General features: G+C 43.4%; 1 long non-coding RNA gene across 1 annotated transcript; it reads right to left on the bottom strand.

Annotated features, from left to right (window-relative positions):
- On the bottom strand, positions 1-23,132 carry LOC145655623 (uncharacterized). The gene is made up of 4 exons (XR_014121652.1): positions 22,720-23,132; positions 2,738-2,791; positions 2,547-2,654; positions 1-1,852 (listed from the first exon to the last, which is right to left on the bottom strand). It is a non-coding gene; the product is annotated as an uncharacterized LOC145655623 (long non-coding RNA).
- Positions 23,133-27,672: the final 4,540 nt, after the last annotated feature.

Below are 27,672 nucleotides of genomic sequence, written 5' to 3'. Positions count from 1 at the left end.
TCAAATGTGATCTGCTTGTGTGTGTGTGTGTGTGTGTGTGTGTGTGTGTGTGTGTGTGTGTGTGTGTGTGTGTGTGTGTGTGTGTGTAATGTGACAAAATAAAGATCCTCTAAGTAAGCTGTGTTGATCTAAAACTAAAACTATTTTCAGATCATCATGCATAAGATTATGTGGAACTAATTTTGAGATAAGGGCTGAGAATTGGCAGCAACAATACAATATAATATATAACATGATATAAGCATCACAATATGATATGACACAATATAATGTAAACTTGATATAAGCATCAAAGTACAATACAATATATAACATAAGCATCACAATATATCATGTTATATAGTATAATGTACTTTTGCTGCCAATTGTCAGCCCTTATTCTCAAATTAGTTCTACATAATCTTAAATTTAGCTGATACTTTTATCCAAAGCAACTCACAATTATGACTGAGCACAACTTGAACAACAGGCCTTACTTAAGGTAAACTTGGCAGTGGTGGGGCTTGAATCAGTAACGTTCCAATCATAAGTCAAGTATCTTAACCAAAGAGCTACCACTACCCTAATCTCACAACTGATATGAAAGTAGTTTTAGATCAACACATCTTACTTAGAGGATCATTACACAGATAAGCACACCAAACATAAAACACCACTGACATTTCCTATTACAGCCACTTGAAGTTATACATTTGTAAAAACATTCTACATTAAATGCAGGCCTTTGCAGGTTTTCAGGTTTGTGGAACTTGTTTCGGATGAACATTAGTGCGCTTCACTGTGCAGTGAGAATGTCAGCTGCAGTGGAGTGCAGCATTCCTTCAGGACATTTACCACCCATATGAACATTATTTGCTTTGACAAAGGTTCTACCAAAAGATAATCAGACTCATAAGCTCTCTACCATTTTAGCAGCTATTTATCGCCAACAAAGGTGATCGGCTTATTTAATACTTATGTGCATAAAAGTAGATTTGGAAACATCAATCAGGGAAGGCCAGCATCGGTTCATGTATTGCCAACAACATATTCATGATATACACTGTGTTGGTATTCTGACCATGGGCATATGTTGGATCCGCCCTCTGATATTGATATGTTTTAATCATTGGCTCCTGGGCTTTATGCACTAGAGCTCTCATGATGAGAGTGCTGACCTAGGATCCATTTAATGACTTTCACAGATTCATTTGTGGATGCATATACATGGTGAAATTATTCAAGTTGAGTTCTATGGCCTCCTAGTCTTCTTCCTCTGCATGCACAAGACCAGATATATACATGTACCCAAAACCTTATGGTATCAGAAAAATAAAAAGAATTGTGTGGGTAAACTAAAATGAGAGCGTAGCTTTTGTGAAAGTTAGCTAAAGTCTAACCCAGGTACAACTTTAAAGCTTATTATGTTTATAACGCGTTTGCATAGGTATACAAATAGTTTGAGTAGTTTTGCAGGGACTGGCTAATACAAACTGTTGGGTTTCTTCTCCGCCTTAATTTGTTACAGGAAATTGTAATCACAGCCCAGAATTAGCACTGAAATGGCTTCAGGCCGGAAGACAGATACACATCCGCCAAAGCATCCACGGTGTTTGCGATGCCTGGCTTCCTTAAACTGAGCGGAGATTGCGACAAGAAAACCAGCCTGGTCTCTAAACGAGACGTCACGCGCTGCCTTCCGGTGCTGCAGCGCGTCGTGCAAAACTGCACTTTCCACACTCCCAGTAGGCGAGCTGGGATTTCTCAGCACAGGCCGAAATATCCGAGATGAAGCAAAGAGTGTTGGAGGAGCGGAACTGGTCCAATCAGGGCAGCAGGACATCCGAAAAAGGAAGAGAGGCACAAATGAGAACTACAAAAGAAAAGAGTAAGGGAGAGATGGAGAGAGTGAGAGACGGAGAGAGAAAGAGTGACAAAGAGAAAGAGAAACACAGAGAGGGTGGGATCAAGAGACATATGCTAGTCAAATGTGCTTTCATAATTACATTAGATACATTACCCTCAATTTCAGTGTTATGTAAATTGCACATTTAAAAGACGGCAGTTGTCAACCAAAGTACTGCACAATTAGATCAACTAAAATGAGACATGGGTTTGAACAAATAAATGAATTGAGCTAAAAACAAGCACTATAAAACACTTAAAACTGCACAAATAACTTATAATGTAACTAGGAAATATGAATAGGGTAACTGGGAAAGGCACAAACTGGGACGGACATACTGGGAGAAAAAAAATGATTAAGAAACAACAAATGACTGATGGCGAGACAGAAAGAACCGTGACAGAACGGCCAACTGAAAGTATGAACTTTACAAAGACTCAAACACCTCAGAAAATAAACATATTTTTAAATTTGACTTTAAAATATAAATTGCAGTGAAAAATGGGAGACTGTTCCAAATTTTCTGAGCAGCCATAGAAAAAAAGCCCGATCACCTTTAGACCTAAAACCATCTGATTTGTACATCGGATTGAAGGGTGGAATGCAGGCTGATATGTTCAGAGATATAGCTTAGAGCCATGCCATGTGGAGCTTTAAAAACCTTAAATTCCACTGTGTATCCGACGAGTAGACAGGGGTCAGGGGACAGGGGTAATGCTCTCCCTTTTTTGGTGCCTGTCTGGATTCTCACAGCTGCATTTTGGACCATCTGCAGGTGTGATAAACTCAGATGAAATATTCCTAAGTAGAGTGAATGGAAATAAACAATGCAAGAAGAAATGCATGACTGACCGTTTTCAGATCCTTAAAACGCAGGGTATGTTTCAGTTTTGCTGTACTCTTGAACTGAAAAAAAAACTCTCTCAGTTGAACTGTTTTTTAAACTTGAGAGTGGAACTGAAAATAACACAATGATTTATTTATTTCTGTATTTATTTTGCTTGCCTGTGCATATTAGCTGATAATGGTTCCATATCAATTTGCTATATTTCTGACAGAACCAGGAGTACCAAATATAACAATGCCTGTCTTGTCTTGGTTTACTTGAAGAAAATGTTTTGACATCTAGCACTTTACCACTCTTAAACAGTCAGATGAGCTGCAGAGAGCCACTTTCACCCGGCTTAGGTGGGTGGTCCAACTGTGTATCATCTGCATAACAGTGATCCAACTTTTTAGAGTTCTGGAAGAGGTATAAATTGGGAGTATGTATGAGAACAAGAGATAGCCCTGAGGTATTAATTTATAGCATTTAGCTTACACCTTTTTCCAAAGCAACTTACAACTACTGAATACTACTTAAGCAACTGGAGGTTAAGTACCTTGCTCAAGGGCCTAACAGTGGCAGTGGTGGGGCAACCTTCAGATTACTAGTCAAGTAACTTAACTGCTGAGCTACCACTATATTCCACATGTAATAGATGCTGAAGAGAAATTACAGGTACCCATCATGACAGAAAATGTTTAGTTTTCCCATTATGAGGCAAACCACTTCACTGCAGTAGTCTGGATACCAAAAACACACTCCAGATGATCAAAGAAAATACTGTGACAGACAGTGTCAAAGACTGTACTAAAAGGATTATAATTCAGATAGGACAGATATACTGGCTCAAACTAACCGAGGAAAGCAGAACATACAAGAAGGCCAGAAGGATCATGGGTAAAATGTGTACCCTTATATTATCAGTGTTTTCAGTGAAAAATCTCATAAAAGCCTCATATTTTTGCAGAAGCCTCAGGAATGGGTGTAACAGCAGGGTGCAATATTGGATTAATTGTGTTAAATGGAGCTTTAGGAATGTGAGAGTTTCTTTTGTGATATTGTCAGAGAAGTATTTTGTTCTTGCAGCCTTGAGAGAGTGCTGAGACTTGAAACTTGGTCTTGGTCTCATTTTTGTTTCATCTTCCTGAATTTCTGTTCAAGGACACCGGTATCATTTTGGACCCATGGCTTGATTTTTCCTTTGGGCTTTCTGCATTTTAAGGATCAATTGAATCTATAGTGTCCATGTAGAATTGAATAAAGCACATAGTTCATCAGTGTTCATCAGTGTTCATCAATGTTCATGCCAAAGGGGGATTCCCAGTAATGGAAACCAAATAAGAAGTACCAAAGGCAGCTGAGAATTGGCTGTGTGAGGTGTTTAGTAGTACCAAAGGTAGCTGAGACTTGGCGGTGTGAGGTATTTAGTAGTAGCAAAAGCAGCTAAGAACTGGCTGTGTGAGGTGTTTAGTAGTACCAAAGGCAGCTGAGAATTGGCTGTGTGAGGTGTTTAGTAGTACCAAAGGCAGCTGAGAACTGGCTGTGTGAGGTGTTAAGTAGTACCAAAGGCATCTGAGAACTGGCTGTGTGAGGTGTTTAGTAGTACCAAAGGCAGCTGAGAACTGGCTGTGTGAGGTGTTTAGTAGTACCAAAGGCAGCTGAGAACTGGCTGTGTGAGGTGTTAAGTAGTACCAAAGGCAGCTGAGAACTGGCTGTGTGAGGTGTTTAGGAGAGCATGTGCAGTACAGGGACTGATGGTGTTTGGGAGATGGACATAAAAAGGTAACATGGAATACGATAGGTCTGTGATCAGAGTATGCGTCTACATTGTCCACTAAAAACCCAGTTGACAAGATGAGGTTTAATGTAGGCCCGTTTAATGTGTGGGGCCAACAGACTGATTCAAATTAAATAAATCAACCAGTTATAGAAAATCCGCAGCCAGAAGCTTGGAAGGACAACATTTATGGATGTTAAAACTGTTGAGAATCAAGACTTTATCAATGCTGGGTAAAATGACTGAATAAAAGGCTATATGGCTATATTACACACAAACAGCAGAATGCAACAGAAGACTGGACCAGTTACGAGAAAAGAATAAAGGAAACAACTGAAAACACAAACAGGAAAAAACGGAACGCAGGTAACAGGCACCAGGTAATGTGATGGGGATTCTGCATCGTATGGAAACAAGCATCTATCTCAAACTAACAAAACAAACAAACAAAAAGCAACAGTAGGAAACCTGTCACAGCATCCCTTACTGGATCAGCCTGGAGCCCAACTGGGGCTTGTCCCAACACATCTAAACCTAGGAGCAATGGCCCGGCAGTGCTCGACTGTATTCTGTATAATGCTTCACACTCCATTAGCTTCAGCATCCACTTCTATTCAGATGTTGGCTTTGGGGGGGGGGGTGTACAGGGTGGAATAAAAGGCTGAAAAATACTGTAATCCTCTTATCCATATACTATACAGTGGTCATGTTTTATTGTGGGCTATCACAGTGCTAAGCAAAAGGGGCTCCACAAGTGGGCCAATGGAATTATCTGCTAGCTTGTGGCTTGAACTGCAAAACAGGTCTCAGAGAGAGAGAGAGAGAGAGCAACTTTAGGGAGGAGAGCTGGGCCTAAAAAAAATAAACCTCCCTCTCTGCTGATAGCACCAACCCCAAAAAGAGCAGAGTGCAGTTAAACAAAAGAAAGCACAGCTAAAGATGTTCATCAGCCAAAAGAAGCTGAACTGGTAAGTACTTGCCTAAAAGAGAAAACAGCTACAAGACATGGCCAGTTCTGTTATTATAGAGTGGGACTGAAAGAACCAACAAACACCTCCGTTCAACTGTGTTCAGGATGTCAGGTTTAATAGACACAGTCCCTACAATGTTATAGGGGCTTTTAAAGGGAGGAAGGACCACCTCCACATCTCTTCCCAACCAGTCAAAGGCCCAGGACACCTTAGCTGATACTGATAGGTAAAATTTAGTTTTTATATAGATAATGTTCAGAAAAAAAAAAAAAAAAAAAACTATTAAATTACATGAAACATCCACCTTTTTAGATGTTAGGACATGTTAGGAAGGTTAGCTCTGTAAATAGCTCCATAGAAAACCAGAGGTACAAAGTTGGTATGCCAAGCAGGCTTTGGCCAGCAGACCACATTTGAGGTGAAAAAGCAACATAAATTTGACTTGTCTCTTTAACAGATGTCCTCTATGGGCTAATCATCAGCAGCAGTCAGTGAACAGGACCAAGCTGTCATTGAGGGGTCAAACGATGTCCTCCAGACACTAGTGAGGACAAAGAATCTCTTTGAGGCACGAAACAGAGTGCCGTTTCTGGCTGGTTTCAGTCTTTCCCATTTCTCTGCACCACAGGGAGAACGGGTCACTCCAGCTCGGGGGCAAGACGATACCGCCGAGCTCTCCTTCTCGCAAGACACGTCAGTCACATTCAGCAAGTTCTAGAACATACCGTTCTAGAACGCAATATCCTAAGAATCTTTTATAATCCTTGTAAATTCCAGAGTGAAATGATGCTTTAGAACGAAGTCAGTGTCTTAGAAAAATGGTGTTGGACCAAACTGAAAGTCTAGCATGAGCCTTGGCTTGCCATGCCGGTGTGCGCATGTGTGGCACAGACGAGCTGCCTAATCAAAGAGCACAAAAAAGTGTTTTACATGATGAGATGGATCAGGCACCTGGGTGAAAACAATAGCAATGATTGGACATTTTTCCCCTGCCCTCATTAATTCATGTTACATATCCAGCGTGTCGTGTGCACATATATGTGAGAAAGCCCGGTCCATTTAGATAATTGCACAAGACACTCCAGGCAGCCATTGTGACTGACATAGGCGATAGATTAGACAATGCCCTATTTAACATATCTGGCACCTTGTGTAAATGGTTTGATTGTGAGTGAGACACAGACAAAGTGGATAAACAGAGATTAAAAAAAAAGGATTGAAAGGGTGCATTTCTAAGACTGAACACACACATACACACACACACAACATATTTATGGGAGGTTATTCTCAGCCACCCAATCCTTTTTTTATTATTTTCACTTTTAGAAAAGTGTATGTATATTTCCTGGCAGTTAGAATTTTCATGTTGGAAACACCCGCACACACGCACGTACGTGCACACATACAAGAGTATGTACGCACACACACACACAGTATGTACGCGCACACACACACAGTATGTACACACACACAGTATGTACACATACACAGTATGTACACACACACAGTATGTACATACACACAGTTGCTTGTGTTACCCCCGTTCACTGATGTCAATAGTGAGATGTAAGCACAGGATGAGCAGAAGCAGAAGGGCACTAACACAGCCTACAGGGAATGAGTGAAGCTCCACCTCCTCTACCCATCTGTCTCCTCACCCTCAACCTCCTCTACCTGTCTGTCTCCTCACCCACCACCTCCTCTACCCATCTGTCTCCTCACCCTCAACCTCCTCTACCTGTCTGTCTCCTCACCCACCACCTCCTCTACCCATCTGTCTCCTCACCCTCAACCTCCTCTACCTGTCTGTCTCCTCACCCACCACCTCCTCTACCCGTCTGTCTCCACACCCACCACCTCCTCTACCCATCTCTCCTCACCCTCCACCTCCCCTACCTGTCTGTCTCCTCACCCACCACCTCCTATACCCATCTGTCTCCTCACCCACCACCTCCTCTACCTATCTGTCTCCTCACCCTCCACCTCCTCTACCTGTCTGTCTCCTCACCCACCACCTCCTATACCCATCTGTCTCCTCACCCTCCACCTCCTCTACCTGTCTGTCTCCTCACCCACCACCTCCTCTACCCATCTGTCTCCTCACCCTCAACCTCCTCTACCTGTCTGTCTCCTCACCCACCACCTCCTCTACCCATCTCTCCTCACCCTCCACCTCCCCTACCTGTCTGTCTCCTCACCCACCACCTCCTCTACCCATCTCTCCTCACCCTCAACCTCCTCTACCTGTCTGTCTCCTCACCCACCACCTCCTCTACCTGTCTGTCTCCTCACCCACCACCTCCTATACCCATCTGTCTCCTCACCCACCACCTCCTCTACCTGTCTGTCTCCTCACCCTCCACCTCCTCTACCTGTCTGTCTTTATGCTTGTTTTTTCTCTCTCCTTCTGTCCTCTCTCAGCAGTAGCGTAAGCGTGTCTCTGATCTGGCATTAGTGTAGATGTAAAACACACTTTCTGGGCCCATCAAATGAGAAGGTTCTGAGCTGAGCACCGCACACAGCACATTCTGTAAATTCCAAAAATGTAGGGGAAACTAATCCAGGGGAGGAAGGGGAAAAAAGAAAAAAGAGACCATCTGTATAGAGAGAAAAAGTAGAAATATAAAAAAGAGAGACAGTCTGTATAGACAGACAAAGATATATATATATATATATATATATATATATATATATATATATATATATATATATAAACACACACACACAGAGAGAGACAGAAAGAGAGAGAGACAGACAGAGAGACAGAGAGAGAGAGAGAGAGAAGTCAAACAGATAAAGATAGAAAGAAAAAGAGGGCAACATGGAAGTAAGAAACAAAGAAATGGATGGAGGGAACTATATAACTACATAACTATATAACTATATCTACATAACTATATAACTACAAAACTATATAACTACTCAACTATATAACTATATCTACATAACTATATAACTAACTATATAACTATACAACTATATAACTACATAACTATATAACTATACAACTATATAACTACATAACTATATAACTATATCTACATAACTATCTAACTACATAACTATATAACTACATAACTATATAACTATATCTACATAACTATATAACTAACTATATAACTGCATAACTATATAACTACATAACTATATAACTATACAACTATACAACTATATAACTATATAACTAAGTATATAACTATATAACTACATAACTATATAACTATATCTACATAACTATATAACTACATAACTATATAACTACACAACTATATAACTATATCTACATAACTATATAACTAACTATATAACTGCATAACTATATAACTACATAACTATATAACTATACAACTATACAATTATATAACTATATAACTAAGTATATAACTATATAACTACATAACTATATAACTATATCTACATAACTATATAACTAACTATATAACTGCATAACTATATAACTACATAACTATATAACTATACAACTATACAATTATATAACTATATAACTAAGTATATAACTATATAACTACATAACTATATAACTATATAACAGCCATCACTGACACTCCAAATGGAGTGATAGAAGTCTCTGGACTAAACACCGAGAGTAGCCAGGGAGTCACTTTCTGTCAATCACTAGATCCTGTTGTACCACCTTAACGAGGTTTTAAAAAGCCTGACGCAAAGTTCGTTCCCCAAACATTGGAGCCTTTTCCCGCCAACTTCACGCAGGCTCACCAGGAAAGTGAGCCAAGCACATACATTAACTTGTGAAGTACACAGTGCCAAACCCCACTGGTTTTAATAAGACGCTGTTGTGCTATGAACAGCAGACATCTAAAGTGAAAACCAGAATAAAACAGTACATAACTTAGATCTTAAAGAGCGTTGGAGCGAAACACATCAATAAACATTATAACATAATGTAAGGTTTGAAGAAACACCATTTGATGGTAGATAATCGTGTAATATTATACAACAGTTCTGATCTGAAAATCTGAGTGTTCCAAATGTGCTGATATCCAGTTTTGGTTTTTCATACCAAAACTGTATTATCGCGTTACTAAGTAAAAACTGACTTCAGTCACACAGCCATTAGTTGTTTTGTGTATATACAAAATGGGAAATGAATAAAATAAATGATTTCTAGAAGATAACATTTGACGTGCAGCCTGTCTGCTCAAACTCTGAAGGAGGGCGTGACTACAGACGCACAAATCTTTACGACTCTTCCATTACCATGAACCACGGTTGACTAAAACTAAATGTCATTTAACGTCAGATCATAATGTCAGAAAGAGACGTAACGTTAGGGCAACACCACACATCGTTTATGCAGCTGCATGCTGGTGAAACCGTCTGGAATCTGTTACCGGCGGACTGCAACCACTCACGAATACCCGCCAGTGCAAGTTGTCTGTACGGCCTCCACAAACATTTTATTATTGTGTCAAAGACCCCGAGCTGCAGTGAAGGTACTGGGGGTGCCTTTTACTACTACCATTACAGTGACACAGCATTTTCTTTGCGCAGACATGAGGCATATCTCATGCCCGCTTTGCCCATAAAAGACTGAGGTCATTAAATTGAGAAAAATGGAAGGTGAGCTGAATGCTCGATGCTCAAAAAGTCTAGAACAGTCCAGCTGGCTCGCCGAGGGTTGCCTCAGTGTCTACATTTTTCTTTTTTTGTTTTGTTTTGTTTTTTTTTATTATTGGACTACTCTATACTCTTTGATAACTCTAGTCTCTAATCTACGATGTTGTACTGATGTAGGCACATAAGAGTTTTATCCACTTAAGGCCAAACATAATAACAATACATCTACAGGGTTAATGTGATGTGTTACATAACAAAAACAACCATGCAACTGGAACAGATCTTTGAGAATAAGTACAGCAGAATTGAAATCTCTCTCTCTCTCTCTTTCATGGACAGCACATGCCCTGACCTCCCCTTCACATCTTAAATGCTCATCCATCTCTGCTCTGAGCCATCACTGCTGATTAGTCACTGAAGTTCTCTCCTGCCCCATACGCACTACCCATAAAACCCCACCCTGCCCACCCCACTGCCGTTGGCATACAGTGACACGCAGTCATTTCATTTGCACAGTTACTGCTATAGCGCCTGCTGCACTCACACAGGAATGAGTTTGAAAAGTTTTAGCGCATTCACCAGGGGGGCTCTGTCACCGCTCAGTTTGCATTCCTCACACATGCTGAAAAGATGCGTTGTTTAGAACTAGTGCAAAGATTCGTGCAAGTGCACGCCCACAGACTTGCGCTAACGTGGACAGTAAAACTATTCATTCACTTGGCAGTGAGGCATTAGCAAAGCAGTGTACGCGGATTGTGGGCAGGGCGTGGTGGATTGGGGCGGGGTTTAACAGGAGGTGGGGTTGAGAATTCTTCTTAGGTCAAACTGCCCTCCAAGATTCTAAAGCTTGGCTCATTCCGTTAGGTTTGCCTTGCATGAATCATCGCTCGGGTCGGCCCCCGGATGGTTACTGTCAAACTTTTTTATTTGGCATGACCACTCAGCCTCTTGAACAGACTCATTTTTTACTCTCTTCTTTTAGAACTTTATATAGCGCAGGTTTGGTTACATAAACGTACAAAATCTGCAGGAGTCTTTGTCTTTTACACATTTTTATAGGAGGCTGAGAAGAGGTAACTGATGAGAGTTATGATTGGTCACTGACACATAACACCCTCCCTCTCATTCGCTGTACGTCTCCAAAAGGGCGACCGGTGCAGAGCTGACTAGCCTTCCGTCTCGTCAGAGCAACGGAGAGCGAAGGCACGGCATGACACGACACAGCTCTCTACGCCCAGCTGAGCTGTGGGGGATGTTGTGGATACAAGAACTGTCAAAACACCTGATCTCAGTTTGGTGAAGGAGAGAGTGAGTGAGAGGAGTGGGACTGAGAGTGAGAGAGAGAATGAGAGAGTGAGACAGAGAGTGAGACAGAGAGATCGAGTGGGAGAGAAAGTGAGAGAGACAGACAGAGAGAGAGTGGGAGAGAATGAGACCAAGACAAAGAGGGAACACGAGGGATGAATGGACTGCAGACGAGAAGAGAGTTGAGAAAAACATTTTTTATTTTTCTTTACGCTGTGTGTGTGTTTGTGTGTGTGTGTGTGTGTGTGTGTGTGTGTGTGTGTGTGTGTGTGTGTGCCTGTTTGTGCCTGACTGATGTCCGAGACACTGTGTGCTTGCAGGCACTGCCAAAGCCTCCCTTCGGAAACCTTTTAAAACATGAATAAAATATGAGCGGCACAGACACATAACACCACTACCCCTTCTAAGAGAATGAGAGAGAGACAGGCAGACAGACAGAGCGACAGGGACATAGAGGATGGAGGATGGAGAGGGAGGCAGAGAGATAGTCAAAGTCAGTGAGAAATAAAGTGATGGGAGGACAGGGAACTGGGCTAATGCATTCAGAGAAAAGATAAGACGAAAATGAGAGAATGCTGGAGGAAAAGAGAAAGAGCGAGAAATGTGAGAGGTGAAACGAAGACTTGAGAAAGAGTGAAAGAAAAAAAGAGACACGATTATGTTGTTATTAGTACCACATACCTCATATGACCTTCAAATTAATTATTAGACTTGATCTCTTTCAAAATCTGTCTACTTCAGATCAATCTCCTACTCCAGGGTATCACTTTTTTATTTCTACTCAGCATTATTTTTCTATACATTGGCCCTAATGTAAATTGCTTCAATCACATTCATCCTCTCTTATCATCCTTACATTTCCACCCTCATCGTCAATACATTTGAGTGGCCACTCCGAAGCCAGTCACGTTCCAGTGCAGTGGGCCATTGCTGACCACAGATCAGTATCTCTCCCACACTTCTCCAGGCTATGGCTGACTGTCTCGCTCCCGTTCACCACCACAGCTCTCCAGGCTATGGCTGACTGTCTCGCTCCCGTTCACCACCACAGCTCTCCAGGCTATGGCTGACTGTCTCGCTCCCGTTCACCACCACAGCTCTCCAGGCTATGGCTGACTGTCTCGCTCCCGTTCACCACCACAGCTCTCCAGGCTATGGCTGACTGTCTCGCTCCCGTTCACCACCACAGCTCTCCAGGCTATGGCTGACTGTCTCGCTCCCGTTCACCACCACAGCTCTCCAGGCTATGGTTGGACAGTGCTGGTAAAGAATGGAGAACACCTTTACTGGTCTATAGTCTCAGTACATGTGTGAGATGAGTCTCAGTCAACTACACAAAGTACACTTGGAGTGCACAAGTACAGAGCTTGAGGGGAAACATGGCCTCTAAAACACACAGCTATGTCAAAAGTTAATTATTTGTTAGGTTTCTAAACAAGAACCAACTGTATTCCAAACTGTATTGTGATGCAATATCTGCAGGATGTGTAGAGGCATTTTAAAGAAGCTGGCAGGACGGGTTCACGCTCACAGGTGTCTTTTTGTAAAGTTCCCATAAATCTTTGTGCTTGACTCATTTAGTAGGTGTGGTGTGAGGCAAAGTGTTAAACTGCTAGAGTATCTGCTTGACATGTATATGAACCAGTGACATGCTAAAGTAACACTGACCAATGGAAAGCAAGTACCAGTTCACTCCAGATAGACAGAGCGGAAAAATCGAATTGTCTGGCCTAAAACCAGACATCTGGCAAACGTACACTAAACCCACACATCCACCCACACACACACACACACACACACACACACACACACACACACAGGCTGAATGTAGGGTAATTCCTAGGACTGCTTAGATATTACTCAATTTCCCTTTTCAGTTGGTGATAAAGTCATATCAACAGTAAATCAAGCCATTCAGGCTCAGACGCAGGGTTAAGATGTTCTACCTGCAACTCCTTTGGGAACAGCATGAATTACCAGCTAATGGCCAGATTTTTCAGTAGCTACAATAAAACACCTCATTACAGTTTTATTAGCCATTAAGCACTGGTTACTACAAGCTGAAAGTTTCACCCCTGAAAAATTTATGACCATGCATAGATGTTTCCATATTTACACATGCGTACACTAGCACAGATACGCTTTTCCCTGAAGGAAATGGGATAGAGAAACAAGGAACGTCTCGCCCAGGTGTGCACTGGGGCTCGTTATGTATGGAGCAGATGCCTGGAAAATCATCACTGGAGAAATTGTTTCATTGCGTTCGCTTTGTGGCAGGAGGAAAATAGATCGCTGGTGTGTTATAAATCCAAGTTTTTATTTGTTTTGTCTAGAAGGTTTTTGGAATCTTGCTGTAAATGGGGTAGAGAAAGATTCTTTGAGAGAACGTCTCATGCTCTTTGAATGCAACTCGCTGCATCAAAAACTCAGCACGCAAGCAGAATTCCTGTAGAGATGGCACAATCTGCCTAAAGATGCTTACATATACTAAAATAAAAAATTCATAAAATTGATCTAAAAACTCCAGGGCTTTAAAAGCTGTCTTCTATCTTTTGGTATATTCAACAGCTTTCAATGATCATGTTAGAGATATTTTCACCACCTAGCGGGTATATTTGTTTAACATTTTTTGTTTGCGTTTTAACTTTCACCCTGGTAGTACTGGAATGCAATTAGAGATGTCTAATGAGTGCATTATCAAACACAGCCTGCAGGCCTAAAAGCTTCTCTTAGACCAAAAGAGAGAGAGAGAGAGAGAGAGAGAGAGAGAGAGAGAGAGAGAGAGAGAGAGAGAAAGAAAGACCAAGAGACAAAGAACCACACCAGCACTGTTTACAGTGTCTGTCTCTTCGTCTCATGCTGATTGTCACTCTTTACAACTGTAAGGAAGCGTTAATTACTGCAATATGGGACTGAATTCAGAGGGATTAATCGTAATACAGTGAACATCATAGGATTTGGTGAACTGTGTGCTTAATATTAACGAGGCTTTGTGGGGCAGAATTAGCATAGCTTCACGAGAACACTGCAAGAGTAGCTGAGAATTTCACAACCAAACACCCTCCAGCCCAATTGTCTACTCCCTGTTTGATGAGGCTCCACATGGCTGCGTTCCGGGTTTAACTCTGGTCTTCGTCATCTCCTGTGTCGGACTGTGCGCCGTCGTGCGCTGCCCCCATCTCTTGTCTTCCGGTTCGGTCCGTTAGACTTGCAACCTTTTGCTGTTCTGCAGTTCAGCGACACTGATGCCATTACGGGTGAGAACAGGGTCTGTAACGTTGACTGTGCACTCACAGTAGTCCAGGGCAAGTCGTAGAGACAGGGTGGCCCTTACAGCTCCACGTATCCATAGATCACGGCCCGTTGGCAAGTTCCAGAGGGAACACACATACCACCCGGCGCTTGGACCAGCTGATTAGCATCCCTGCCAGACCACAGGCAAGCCTGACCTTCTCTATCTCATCCACTGGCGTCTTTTCAGGCTCAATTATTTCTTCTCTATCATGACAACGGTTTCTCCGTGTCTTTCATATTCTTATTGGCCTCTAACCCACTATATCTCTCCCTCAACAGTTCTGTCTGTCTCTCGGTCTTTCTCTCTCTCTCTCTCTCTCTCTCTCTCTCTCTTTCTCTCTCTCTCTCTCTCTCTCTCAGCCACGTAAGAGGAGAGGGCACTACCAAACTGAGCAAACAATGAAAGAGATATAAAGGACTAACCAATCATTAAAGGATACAGCTGTTGTTTTCAACAAAGGTTATTTATAAGTGCAGTTTCCAGTCATTTATAATCAGGCAGACCACAAGCTAACTGACTGTTTCGATATTGAGAAACTTAACCCTCCTACTCAAATACATGTGTATCTTTAGATGTTTCCCAATGAAACATAATAACCATACTTTTAATTATGTTATCTTGACTTTGTTGTCTTTACCTATAAATATGTTCCCATAGCCACATTTAAAACTTTAGAAACGACTGGGATGTGATACAGGCAAACAGCCATTAGCCCGTATCGAATGCAATATAACTGTTGCTATAACTGTTACGTAGAGGACTACACTGTGAGTTTCTACGCTGTTCGCAAAAAGCAGAGGTTCTGAAGACGTGGGCATCTGTCCGACTGGAATGTATTCGAGCCCACTGAGAAACTACAGAGGAGTGGTAACTTCCTCCAAGGCTGTGCTTAGCTGTATCATAGATGAGGGAAATGCGTTTTGTTTAACCCACATCAGTTTTATTCCTGATTAAACCTAGATTAGTTGCCTGTCAAAGTCCAGTCTGAGACTGAACCAAAGAGCTCAAACTAGCACGAGAAGGCGCCTTATTCGGAGCAGTTAATTAGTGTCCTGAAGCTAACCCGACCTTCCTGACTCGCTTTTCAAATTTTGCCGTTTTCCATTTCACAACGACCAATACCCACACTCTCTCGCGTTCTCGGTGACCTCTATCCCTCTCTTGCGCGCTCTCTCTCTCTCTCCGTCTCTCTGCCTTTCTTTATGTCTCTTTTTTCCACTATCTTTGGCTCACACACACACACGCACACCGCCTCTCCGTCTGTTGCATTCCTGCGTGTCCGTCCTTCTCTGTATTCTCCAATTACCCAAGCCCTTTCAGTAACTTGCTTATCATTTATCAATGCTGAAGAAGACCGGAGGTGAACAGGACCGCAGATGAAGCTGCTGAAAGAGTATAAACAGAGGTACGAAACGCAATGACAGACTAACAGAGCCATTCGTCAACAAAGGCTGCAGCTCAACTGGAATAATCAAAAAGTAGCAAACTTGCATCCATAATGCAATGACAATGCATCCATAATTAGGTCCAGATACTTTCTATCTCAGCATTCATTTATGACTCTCAGCATTAACTTAAATTGCCACACCGACGGGGAGGAATCGACACAGACAGCTGGGGGCTGCATTAACGTTCAGTCGCGTTATGCGAGGCTGCTCTCACTGTTTCGTAAAAGAGACACATATCTTCCGGTCTTGCTAAGGGAACGTGTCTCCAGGTCTCGTTAGGAGATCACAAGGAGCACACACTTCACCTGCCAGCTATGAAGTGGCACTCGCTGCTCATTTGTGACTTGTCATGTGAGAGCGACACAAAAGCTTTTCCCCACTGGCAGTCCTGGCTCTCGCTAGGATGGAAATAACGTATCCATTATCCAACATGCCGACCTTGCCTGATGACGGTTATGATGATGCACCGAAGAAGACGTCCACCATTACGGATCCATCACTGCCAGTTTCACAGAGCTTCCGGACCTGGGCCCTAAGCAGTAATGGCCATAGATTCATCATACATGCAACAAGAAATCCATCTCTGCCATTATGTGTCTAATACAGGCATTTCCCTTGACATGTACAATATTTAGCCCATAAAATCCCCCATGGCCTCAGTTCTATTTTCTGCATTTTGGGGCTTCTGGTTCGAGTCATGACAAGTGAGCATGCGTACTTCACTAGAATTCCCTTTTTGGGATGTGTCCATTATGGCTCGCGCAGTGCCACTTTTGTCGCTCCTTCCACAGGCTGTTGCTCACTGAGAGCCCACATCCATCACCCGCACGGCAACAAATCCACGTCCTCCATTACGCCTCTAAGTGGGCCAGTTTTCAGGCCGATCCTGTAGAGCCCTCCAACCACGGGTATCAATCAGAAGGGCCATTGGCTCTTCACGGCACATCAGTCACGGCTTTAGGGCCGGCAGTGTCACTGAAACCCCCGGACCCTTCAGTACATGGGGGGATTCCTGAAGTCACCAACTTCAGTACGCACATGCATGCCTGTACACACAGGGAAATGCACAAATATACATGCTGTATACACACACACACACACACACACACACACACACACACACACAGTGGATCCACAGCTGAGGAGTGTAATCATCAGCCTAAACACAGTAGCTTCCTTCAACCTCAAGCTTGGGCTTCCAAAATAATATAATAATAGTAATATAAAAACACAATAGCACTGCCACACAGGTTGACTGAACAGGAAAAATTAAGAAAGTATCTCCTTGAAAATAAGCATTCACACCATACTTTCCTTCACACATTCCTGTCCTTGGCAATACCTCTTCTTTCCCTGAAATTGCCCGATCACTACATCCCACCTCCCCTCTGCTGAGAAAGCATTGGAGCCTAAGTCACAGAATCGGGCAAAGGTGCTTGCAGCTTTCCTGCGGCCGCCTAGCTGATCAAAATCGCCGTATGGGATTATCCCTCTATGCTCCAGGGAGTGACTGGGGGTGAGAGAGAGAGAGAAAGAGAGAGAGAGAGAGAGAGTGAGTGAGTGAGCGAGAGAGAGAGATGAAGAGAGAGAAAGAGACCGAGGAGGAGCCGCAGAGAGCAACAAGCCTGCGGTTTCTGGCTTTGAGGTCTCATGGGCAGTACGTTTCTCGGTGTAATGGTGTGTGCTAAGCATCTCCGGGGGAACTGGAGCTGGGATTTCACCCCTGTCCTACCCTGTTATCCACAGCTCAGTGAAATGTGCTGCCTGTGGTCCGTACTCTCTCACCTGTGTTCATGAAAGTTATCCCGGAATACACAACCTGAACGTTCCATGTTAGTATAGATGGATACATTACACTATGAATCTACATCGTAAAATACCATGAACATTTTTTAGACAATATCTCCCTAGGTGACTTCTCTGAAAAAGGGATGTTATTTTGCCACCTGCGGCAGCCCACTTAAGCAACTTCAGCAATGAAATCGTTGGATCTATAAATATCGCGATACTCCATTGTTCTCGTATCGCTCTTCCCTGAAGTGGCTCCTGCACGCTAACACTCCTGTCAGCCTCGCTGAGGATTACGGGAATACCTGTGCAACTTCTCGAGTGCAACGATAAGGATAAGCGTGGCATGCACAGACTGAGAGATGAGTGTGGTGAACCTGGAGCAGACTCCCTCACTGCATTTTGATCAACAAGGTGCTGCGGCAGGTCATGCAGTGATTAACGAGGATAAGGCGTGTAGGGAAGTGAAAAAAAAAAATGAAGTCAAAGCTTTTTCCTACTGCAACCAACCAACGAGCTGGCTTGAAAGAGCAGTGTTTCAAATGTGGCACCGGTGCGTCGATACCACAAGGTCCATTTTTGTCATTAAACTGGGTGTGTTTTGGAATTGACTGTCTTTTTGACCTTTAGCGGAGTGTTTTCTTCCTCCCTCTCTCTGTACCACGCACGCACTCCTGATCACATGAGCACAAGCAGGGTGAGCCAGTTTCATGGCCATTCATGATGTGCAGCTACCAACCTGATGACTGAGGACACTGTCCATTAGACAGCACTGCTCCCAACACTCTCAACTCAGACCGAGCTCTGCTGATAACACACACACACACACACACACACACACACATACACACACACCTCTTCATCTCAGGCCAAGCCAGTGGGTTGCCAGTTAAATAGAAAGCATGCATTTAAACTATGCAGATGTCTTTTAACTGATTTAAGCCAAATGGCCATGATTTGTCTGAGCAAGAAATTAATGGTGCAAAAATAAACTGGTTCATGTCTAGATTACAATAAAAACCTAGGCCAGATGAAATCCAGATGCTAATTTGTTTACCTATGTGAGCCGTTTACAAAAAGAAACCTGCCGACTGAGAAAGGAGCTCACTTAACACCTGTGGTAAGACATGCCAGCTGAGGTTTATGTGAAATTCATGTACTTTACTCCTACAGTCAATTGCACTGAACAGCACACTCTGCGATAACTCTCACAACCAAGTACCGGATATACAACATAGAATAACCCACAGAACCGCCAAAGTAGGGAGCAAATTAAAAGAGGCATAACCAATCCTGGCTCTGACTCTACCCGGTAAATGCCACTCGACTGGTGGAGGACGCGTTGACTTTCAACCTCGCGTCTGAAGAGAACTTGGATAAAGTGCCCCCTCCGGGACGGTGCTGATTGATTCCTGCTGCCAGAGACTGTGCAGCCCTGGTTTGGAACAACCTGTGACCTTGTAACAGCAGAGGTTTGACCTTACTGTGACACGTGTGGTGTGAGCCCCTATGAGGCCTGTGGTGCATGACAACAGTGTCCTAAATAGTATTTGGAACACAGCCATGCATAAGAGCATAACCAAGATATCTCAACATTTCCAACTTACATTTGCACACACACAATTCTCTTCACTTTAGATCCACTCATTTGGAAACACAAAACAGGACACAGCTCACAGACAGTTGTTCTGGACATTTGGGCATTCTAAGAATTTCGAGCTCCTCCGAACCCACATAATCACAACAACCACCGAGCTAGTGGAATGTCAATGGCTGAGTCCAATGAACTATCCATTGAGCTGAGAGCTGAATGCCACCACTGCTGACCGTGGACACACATGGGATAGCGGCTACTGCTGTGGAGGTCAAGCTTCCCAACCTTCACAGCCTCAAATCTTTAAAGCTCCAGTGGGCCCTCAAATGTCCAATACAGAGGCCACACTGTGCTTCAGTGCTTCTGGACTGCTCAGAGTGATCAGAGGACAGGAGGTGCTCAGAAGAAAGCTGAGGTGGTTGGTAAGTTTGTACCATCAAGTGAGTCTCATGGTCTCAAATAGCTGCACAATACAACAGCCATACGTACTAAATATTAAAGGTGTTTGGTGATATGAAATCACTCGACAGTTACTTGATGCTTAAATTTCGTTTTTGTTTGCGTGGCTTTAATCTTCTTGTGTTCTGATCTGCACCACTGACCTTTTCCCTTATGCATTTCCAGGCCTAACCTGGGCATGTTGATTCATTATGTGTGTGTGTGTGTGTGTGTGTGTGTGTGAGTGTGTGTGTGAGTGTGTGTGTGTGTGTGTGTGTGTGTGTGTGTGTGTGTGTGTGTGAGAGTGTGTGTGTGAGTGTGTGTGTGTGTGTGTGTGTGTGTGTGTGTGTGTGTGTGTGTGTGTGTGTGTGAGTGTGTGTGTGTGTGTGTGTGAGTGTGTGTGTGTGTGTGTGTGTGTGTGTGTGTGAGTGTGTGTGTGTGTGTGTGTGTGTGTGTGTGTGTGTGTGTGTGTGTGAGAGTGTGTGTGTGAGTGTGTGTGTGTGTGTGTGTGTGTGTGTGAGTGTGTGTGTGTGTGTGTGTGTGTGTGTGTGTGTGTGTGTGTGTGTGTGTGTGTGTGTGAGAGTGTGTGTGTGAGTGTGTGTGTGTGTGTGTGTGTGTGTGTGAGTGTGTGTGTGTGTGAGTGTGTGTGTGTGTGTGTGTGTGTGTGTGAGTGTGTGTGTGTGTGTGTGTGTGTGTGTGTGTGTGTGTGTGTGTGTGAGAGTGTGTGTGTGTGTGTGTGTGTGTGTGAGTGTGTGTGTGTGTGTGTGTGTGTGTGAGAGTGTGTGTGTGAGTGTGTGTGTGTGTGTGTGTGTGAGTGTGTGTGTGAGTGTGTGTGTGTGTGTGTGTGTGTGTGTGTGTGTGTGTGTGTGTGTGTGTGTGTGTGTGTGTGTGTGAGAGTGTGTGTGTGAGTGTGTGTGTGTGTGTGTGTGTGTGTGTGTGTGTGAGTGTGTGTGTGTGTGTGTGTGTGTGTGTGTGTGTGAACATTTACAAGTTAGATGGCTGCACTGAAATTATTCTCAATGTTAAAAAGAAATGTAAAAGATAATGCTTAAATCAATGTAATTTGCTACTTTTTTGCCTGCTACTTTGTGAGCTTTGTGTGTGTTTTCTGGAGGGTTTTATTTGAGCCCTTGTTTCTTAAGTTATTAATGCATTTATTAGACAATAAGCCATCAATTTTTTTTTCTATTAGACTATTATTAATGTTGTTGCTTTGCTACTTTTTGTTTATTTTTGTTTGTCCAACAGTGTGGGAGGTGAGCAAGCTTCCAGGAGATCTATTTGCGTAACAGAGGGCAGAACATGCAAGGGTCAGTACTTTACTGAGGCGAAGCGCCCATGTCTGGTGTTGGATGCACTCTTCCATTAGTTCATTATGTCCCTGTGCCCTATGACTTCACTATGTAAACTGTGACCTAGCATACATTTACAACAAGGGAGAGAGAGAGAGAGAGAGAGAGAGAGAGAGAGAGAGAGAGAGAGAGAGAGAGAGGCGGAGTGTACATGCATCAGTGAACGGAATAAAAAAAAAACTGAGGTGAAGCATTAACAGATTCTAATTACATTTCAGACACCGTACAAACCCAGCAAGAGAGAGATGGAAACAGCGAGAAACACTCACAAACGAGGCAGCCACACAGGAAGAATGAGAGAATGAGAGAGCCCACGCTCAGAAGCCTCCGTTCTCATGGCCGCCTGACATTTCTGAATCGGTCTCGTGGGGAAACCGCAGAAAGCAAGACTTCAGCAGAGTGTGTGAGACTGAGCACCCCGTATCAGAACCGTGCTGGGAGCATGCAGGCCTGGGTAAGACCACCAGACTACAGCGTGCACTACTCTTGCACAGGCTCCCTAAACTTGCAGCACTGTGCTTAACAATGGAGATGGCACACTGCTGTTGCGACGGTACAAACTGACAGCAGTTTTGACCACATTTAAGGTCAACCCTTTAAAACCTCAAGGCGGTCAAGTTTACATAACCTTTTAAGTGGCTTGGGAGTGTTCACGGGTTACTTTGGTTTCCGGGAGAGCGAAAAAAAAAAAAACACATGCAAATTGCCACGATCTTTTTGACGCTCGTGTTTGATGCAGAGAAAAGATGCAGGCTTCGCTGCCCTTCATGAGCACTGCGCGGAACAGACAGAAGCAAAGCTGTCATAAATAAGGAGATTTCTCTTCAAATAAACTATTAAACTAAAAACGGGCTCGGTGGAGATGCTGTCGTGCCATTTAGATTACAGAAAATTATTATTTGTTTCCTGTTTGAAACAGGCGACATGACACAAGCATGATGTTCCGGTCCCAGCCTTTTTTTTCAGTGTAAGAAAACAGTACGTTAAATGTAACAGGGATTAAAACAAAGCAGTATAGATGCACTGGATTAGCGAAACTCCAATCTGATCGTCTGCCGACCTCAGAGGTGAGTGCCTTAACACAGATAGTGTGAAATTATGGCCTCCCTCTTTAGTGGAATTATGAACCAGTGTCTCACTGTTAGTTTGGTGAGACAACTAGTCTGTTACCTGTTATCTGTTACGAGTCTGTTGATTTAATACAGAACACCAAAAGCGAAATTAACATTTTGTTTGGAATAATGTTTGACTATAGCCATGCTGGTAAATCTTAAATATCGTTCCGCATGTATCAGAATGGTTAGCCAAAATGAATTAGGCAATAGGTATTTTTTTCTACTCTGCTTTACGACTCAAAGTGGATATTTGAGTCGAATACATCTCTTATCACATTCACATTTCAGATGTGTTGTTGATTTTAATGTAAACAGGAACTGGTTACCTGAAGTAACGGTGCTTTCAGAAGAGTTGGTATTACGGACAGGGGAAAGCCCTGTCTGGATCACCTCCGTCGAAACACGATTTCACCACGGTCTCAGCTCGCTTTCCGTTCAAACAGCGCAGAGGCGATCTTCGGGCACCTGGAAGCCAAACGTTTGTCTCGTTGATCATTCGCTTCGTTGTGCAACGATCACTTCACCGAGTGTAAGTATAACGCAGCTAATCCCGTTATCTCCAATCTGCTCTGTTCAGTGCTTGCTGCGCTGGCCACTTGCCGCATAACGCGTGTAGCCGACGGTGTGAGTGCACACTGCTTTACACTAGAGCGCACCTCAGATTGCGCGTCCTCTGCGAGGAGAAAACACGTCTCTCCGCCAAAAGAGACTAGGCGAGCGGTTTCGACAACATAAAACGCGGACAAATCGGGTCTTTTTGATGTGGCGAGGAGACCTGTCTGTTCTTTCGCTGCGCTCAAAGCCAGCGACTGACATCCCTGCGGTCCGCGGGCGCTTGTCCTCGCCCCGCTTCACAGTCCGATAGCACTGCCTACAGCTCTTAAAGAGGCACAGCACGACAGCGTCCTCTGCCACTAATGCCAAGACGACGTGATCTAAATACCCGTCGCCTGAGAGCAGTAATGTAAGATGAGAAGGTCTTACAAGTAACAGACTATGGATTAGTTTGTTTATTTCTACAGAGTGATGCCTTGTCCAAGGTCTGTTGGTCATACAGTGCTGCACGGTGATCCCTTTGACATCGATGAGGCTTTCTGATTTTCCTATGTGAGTTAATCAAGTGATTAACAAGAACACAAAAACAAACGTTATGCTATACTATCTATCTATCTATCTATCTATCTATCTATCTATCTATCTATCTATCTATCTATCTATCTATCTATCTATCTATCTATCTATCTATCTATCTATCTATCTATCTATCTATCACCCATTACCCATATGTAAATGTGAGCATTGTCTATCTTCTTGTCTGAGCTACACTCTCTGCAACTTCATCCAAGTGTCTGTAATTCAGTGTTGTTGCTCTGCCCTCTCCGTGGTTCTGAACCACTCTCCCGACGCTCCTGCACGGAGCAGGGCACAGGAGAACTCCCCCAGGGCCTGGCTCCCTGCTGCTCTCAGGTCCCTGTAATCGCCCACATGAAGGGTGCTTTGATGTAGGTTCTTCCCACATATTGTGTGCAAGACATCATTTTATTTTAAGGCCGATTAATTATCGGAACGATTGCTTTATGAGATATTTACACCAAGGATGCTATCAGAAATCATCACTGAGCATTTGCAGTTCTGCGGAAACATAAGACCAAATAAGTCCAAAGCTTTTCATCGATAGCTAAAACTCCATCTAATGAGCGGTGCGGTTACTATCCAAGCATTCCAAAGTTCCAGTCTTCCTAACTTTTAAAAAAGGTTTTAGGGGTCCTATCACACAGGTAACCTATGGTTAACATTACCGCAGACAAGAGCTCAAAACACTTCCTCTTTTCAGATGTTGAGAAAAGTGCACTTCCTCGGACGCGCGCTGCCGCATCTTCCTTTAAGGCACCACTTCGCATCAGTGGACACTTTCCAGGATAAAAGCCCGGAGCAGGCTCCAGAGTTTGGGACCTGGCCATGCTTTATTCAGGCTAGCAGGGGGCAGTGTGTGTGTGGGGGTGTGTGGGGGTGTGTGTGGGGGGGGGGGTGAGACCATGCCACTGATAAGTGCTGCATGTTTGGAGTGACATCACAAAGGAGGGGGTTACAAGGATCAGAAAGGATGGTTTCTCCCACTCGCCCCAAGTCCTGTCAGTTCTGATCAGTGTGCCCACCCCCCCACCCCCCATTTCTTTGCTGGGCTAAAATGTACTCTCTCTCCAGGCCAGAACATGTAAAGCTTAATCACGCAGAGACCTTGAAGTAACTCCCAAAACCATCCATAGTCCTTGCTGAATGTGTTTCATAAGAGAGAGAGGATATTAAAGGATATTTTATAGCTTCACGTACGGTTTTACTACCTGCCACCAAAGGGGTTTTGGGAAAAGACATTTAGAACCGTGACTGGGCATAATCACAGCTGTCCCCGATTTTGGCCGTATAGACTGGGACTAGACGGGGGTCACAGAGCTCCAAAGGTCACTTGAAGTAGCTGGCTTTCTTTTTCTTCCGGACTTCCTCTTCCTACGGCAGTAATGCGGAGAAACAGTGTAATATTCAGTGTAATAAGCCTGAAAAAACAAGACTGCAGATCATGTGTTTGTGTGAGGCTGCCAGATGTCAAACAGCCAGGCCACACAGACACGAGCCAAGGGTCAAGGGTCAGATTATTCCCGTGCCAGTCCCGTGATGGATTGTGATCATCTCTAGGAGGGTCAGACTCGTTCCTTTGCTGTCTGCTTTCCAATCTCGGAAATGTCAGGACAATAAAATCGGAACAAACGCAATCAGAACAGCTGCAAAATTCAGCACGGCAACGTCATCCAGTGCTGGGTGTGGTGTGAGTTTTCACAGGGGAAGCACGCTCCCCACCACAGTACAGCCAAAATGGCTGTGCATTCCAGTCGAATGGATGTGTATTCCAAGCAGTTTGGATTTCACCAAGGAATTCCACCGCACAGACACAGAGGCTGCACCAAATGACACAAAACTGTCGAAATCATCAAGAACAGGAATGACGCCTTCGACTTTAACCACCTAATAATAGTACGAGGAACCAGGAGACGTCTGGAACACGACCACATCAGAATCAGAGTGAATCACAGAGGTGTTTATTTTCCACACCAGCGAGTGTCGCGGCAACAGAATTGATGTGGCTGTTGCATAACTGCAGGAGCATAAACTAAAAAGATATTTTGAATTCGATGTTCCGATTCTCGGGCACCGTTTCTGCGAGTAAAGGTTTGTTACTGGTGCTGTTGTGCTCCTCCTCATTTCATTCCACTGTAAAATAGAAGTAAAACATTCACAGTTGCCAGAGTAGCAGGTGTCTGTGTTGGTGAATGACAGCGCCTCCATCTGGGAGATTAGATACAGACAAAACAGGCCCCACTGCCTGAGAGAGACAGAGAGAGAGACAGAGAGAGACAGATGGGTATTTTTGTCTTATTCATTTCTATTCATGGTTATACATGTAGCAGTAATAACCCAGGTCTCATTCAGTCAGAATACTTGACCTGATCAGCTGGTATAACAGGGCACCCAAGGAAATTTCACTCATTGCCACAAAAAAAGGTTAATAAGGGCAGTTTGTCACTATTTTTCATGTGTTGGTCTTCTGGCTTATTATGTATTCAGATGAAGGCCACATTTATTTGTAGAGCCACAAGTCGATTCACAGCTGCAGAGAGTCGTGCTTTCTCAGAACATGTTCCACTCTTATGTGCGCAAAAATCAAACCAATGTCCTATGCCAGACTCTTGGCAAGAAGTCCAGGAACCAGTTTGTAACACTGGCCTTCATAAACACCTTTGTTACCAAGTACGAGTTGTCGGGGCCTTGCGGCAGATTTGGCCTTGTGTGGACAGCCTTCACCCCGCTTGTAGTGTCTCAGAATGTCCTGCGTGGGACAGGACATCAAGTCGGCGATTTCGGCTGCTGCAGCCTACAGACCCCTAAAACAATGATGTCTTTGTTTCTCTTTGCATTCATTCCACAGGTATCCCCCTTTGGCTGTTGAATAACGGCGCCTCCGTGTCCGATTTAGCTTGCACAATAAAGAAATCCTAAACTAACCTTAGGAAACACTAAACTAACTACAGGACCCAGAACCCAAAGGGAAAAATACTGCTTCTGCTATAGTATACTATATTTAAATGTCATGTCTATTGTGACACTATCCTTCCACCTAGTGCCTGAAGGCATGCACACATAAGAAAATCTGCAGGGATAAATAAACAATTGGGTTCATTCGAGTTCAGCATATCTTTACATGGTGTTGTTGGATTACAGATTGCTACACAGGAGCACAGTCTTTTGTCTGAGAACCAAATTGCAAAGAAAGTTGCCTTATGCTCACATACATGGAGATTTGCTTCATATTTAATTGTTTGCTGGGCTACATTCCAAATATAGATATATGGTGGTTTGGGAGAAAACATTCAGAAAGAAACACAAGCTCTTATTACTTCTTTTTGAATGTTTTCTCTCAAACCACCATATATCTATTTGATATGTTTCTTTTTGTTTACACACCCACCCACACACACACACACACACACACACACACACCTACCTCAACAGACTTCAGAGAGGCATGGATCTCTTCATCAGAATGACCCAGTAAAGCAGCAGATGGATGTGATAAGAAGAACCTGTGGAAGCACGTTTCGCTGTCATTAGCCAGGACAGTAATTTGACTGGTTGAGTCAACCACCACTGTACTGGCTTTGTGTGCAAGGATAAGAATAAGTGAGCTAGATATGTGCTGAAAAACCACTCCGATGGAAACTCCTGTTTTAGAGAAATTTCAGAAAGCCTTTGGTATGTGTGTTTGGTCATTAGAGCCACTCGGTGTTCTTCAAGTCCAAATCAAAGGCTCCATTCTGAAAGTGTTTTCACCTCACCACAATGGTAAATACATCTTTCAGCAGCAGGAGAGAATCAGCAAGGCGGTTTCTCTTGATTGCTTACATACTGTTACTGAGCCGCACGTGATTCTTGGCCACTGAAGTTCAGGTTGCTTTTGCCTTTCTTGACACGGCAAAACCTTAAACACATTTTAATAGAAGTTTCTCTCACTGCAAACTCATTAGACACTTTTTGCACTACACACTACACATAGCACTGTAAGCACATGTTAAATTCCCATGCCATATGATATTAGTTTCATGATAAACTGTTATGCCATAAGACTGAAAATTAAAATGCATAAATTTGGGAATCAGTAAGAAAACCTCAGCTGGACAAATACTGTATCAGTGCTGGGTCACTGACAAACGAAGTGAAAATGTTACTTA

This window comes from Electrophorus electricus, unplaced genomic scaffold, assembly GCF_041902795.1.
Source record: "Electrophorus electricus isolate QZ-2024a unplaced genomic scaffold, ASM4190279v1 Scaffold295, whole genome shotgun sequence".
NCBI classification, from domain to species: domain Eukaryota; kingdom Metazoa; phylum Chordata; class Actinopteri; order Gymnotiformes; family Gymnotidae; genus Electrophorus; species Electrophorus electricus.
The sequence above is the reverse complement of the archived record's forward strand: the minus strand, read 5'-3'. Positions and strand labels throughout refer to the sequence as shown.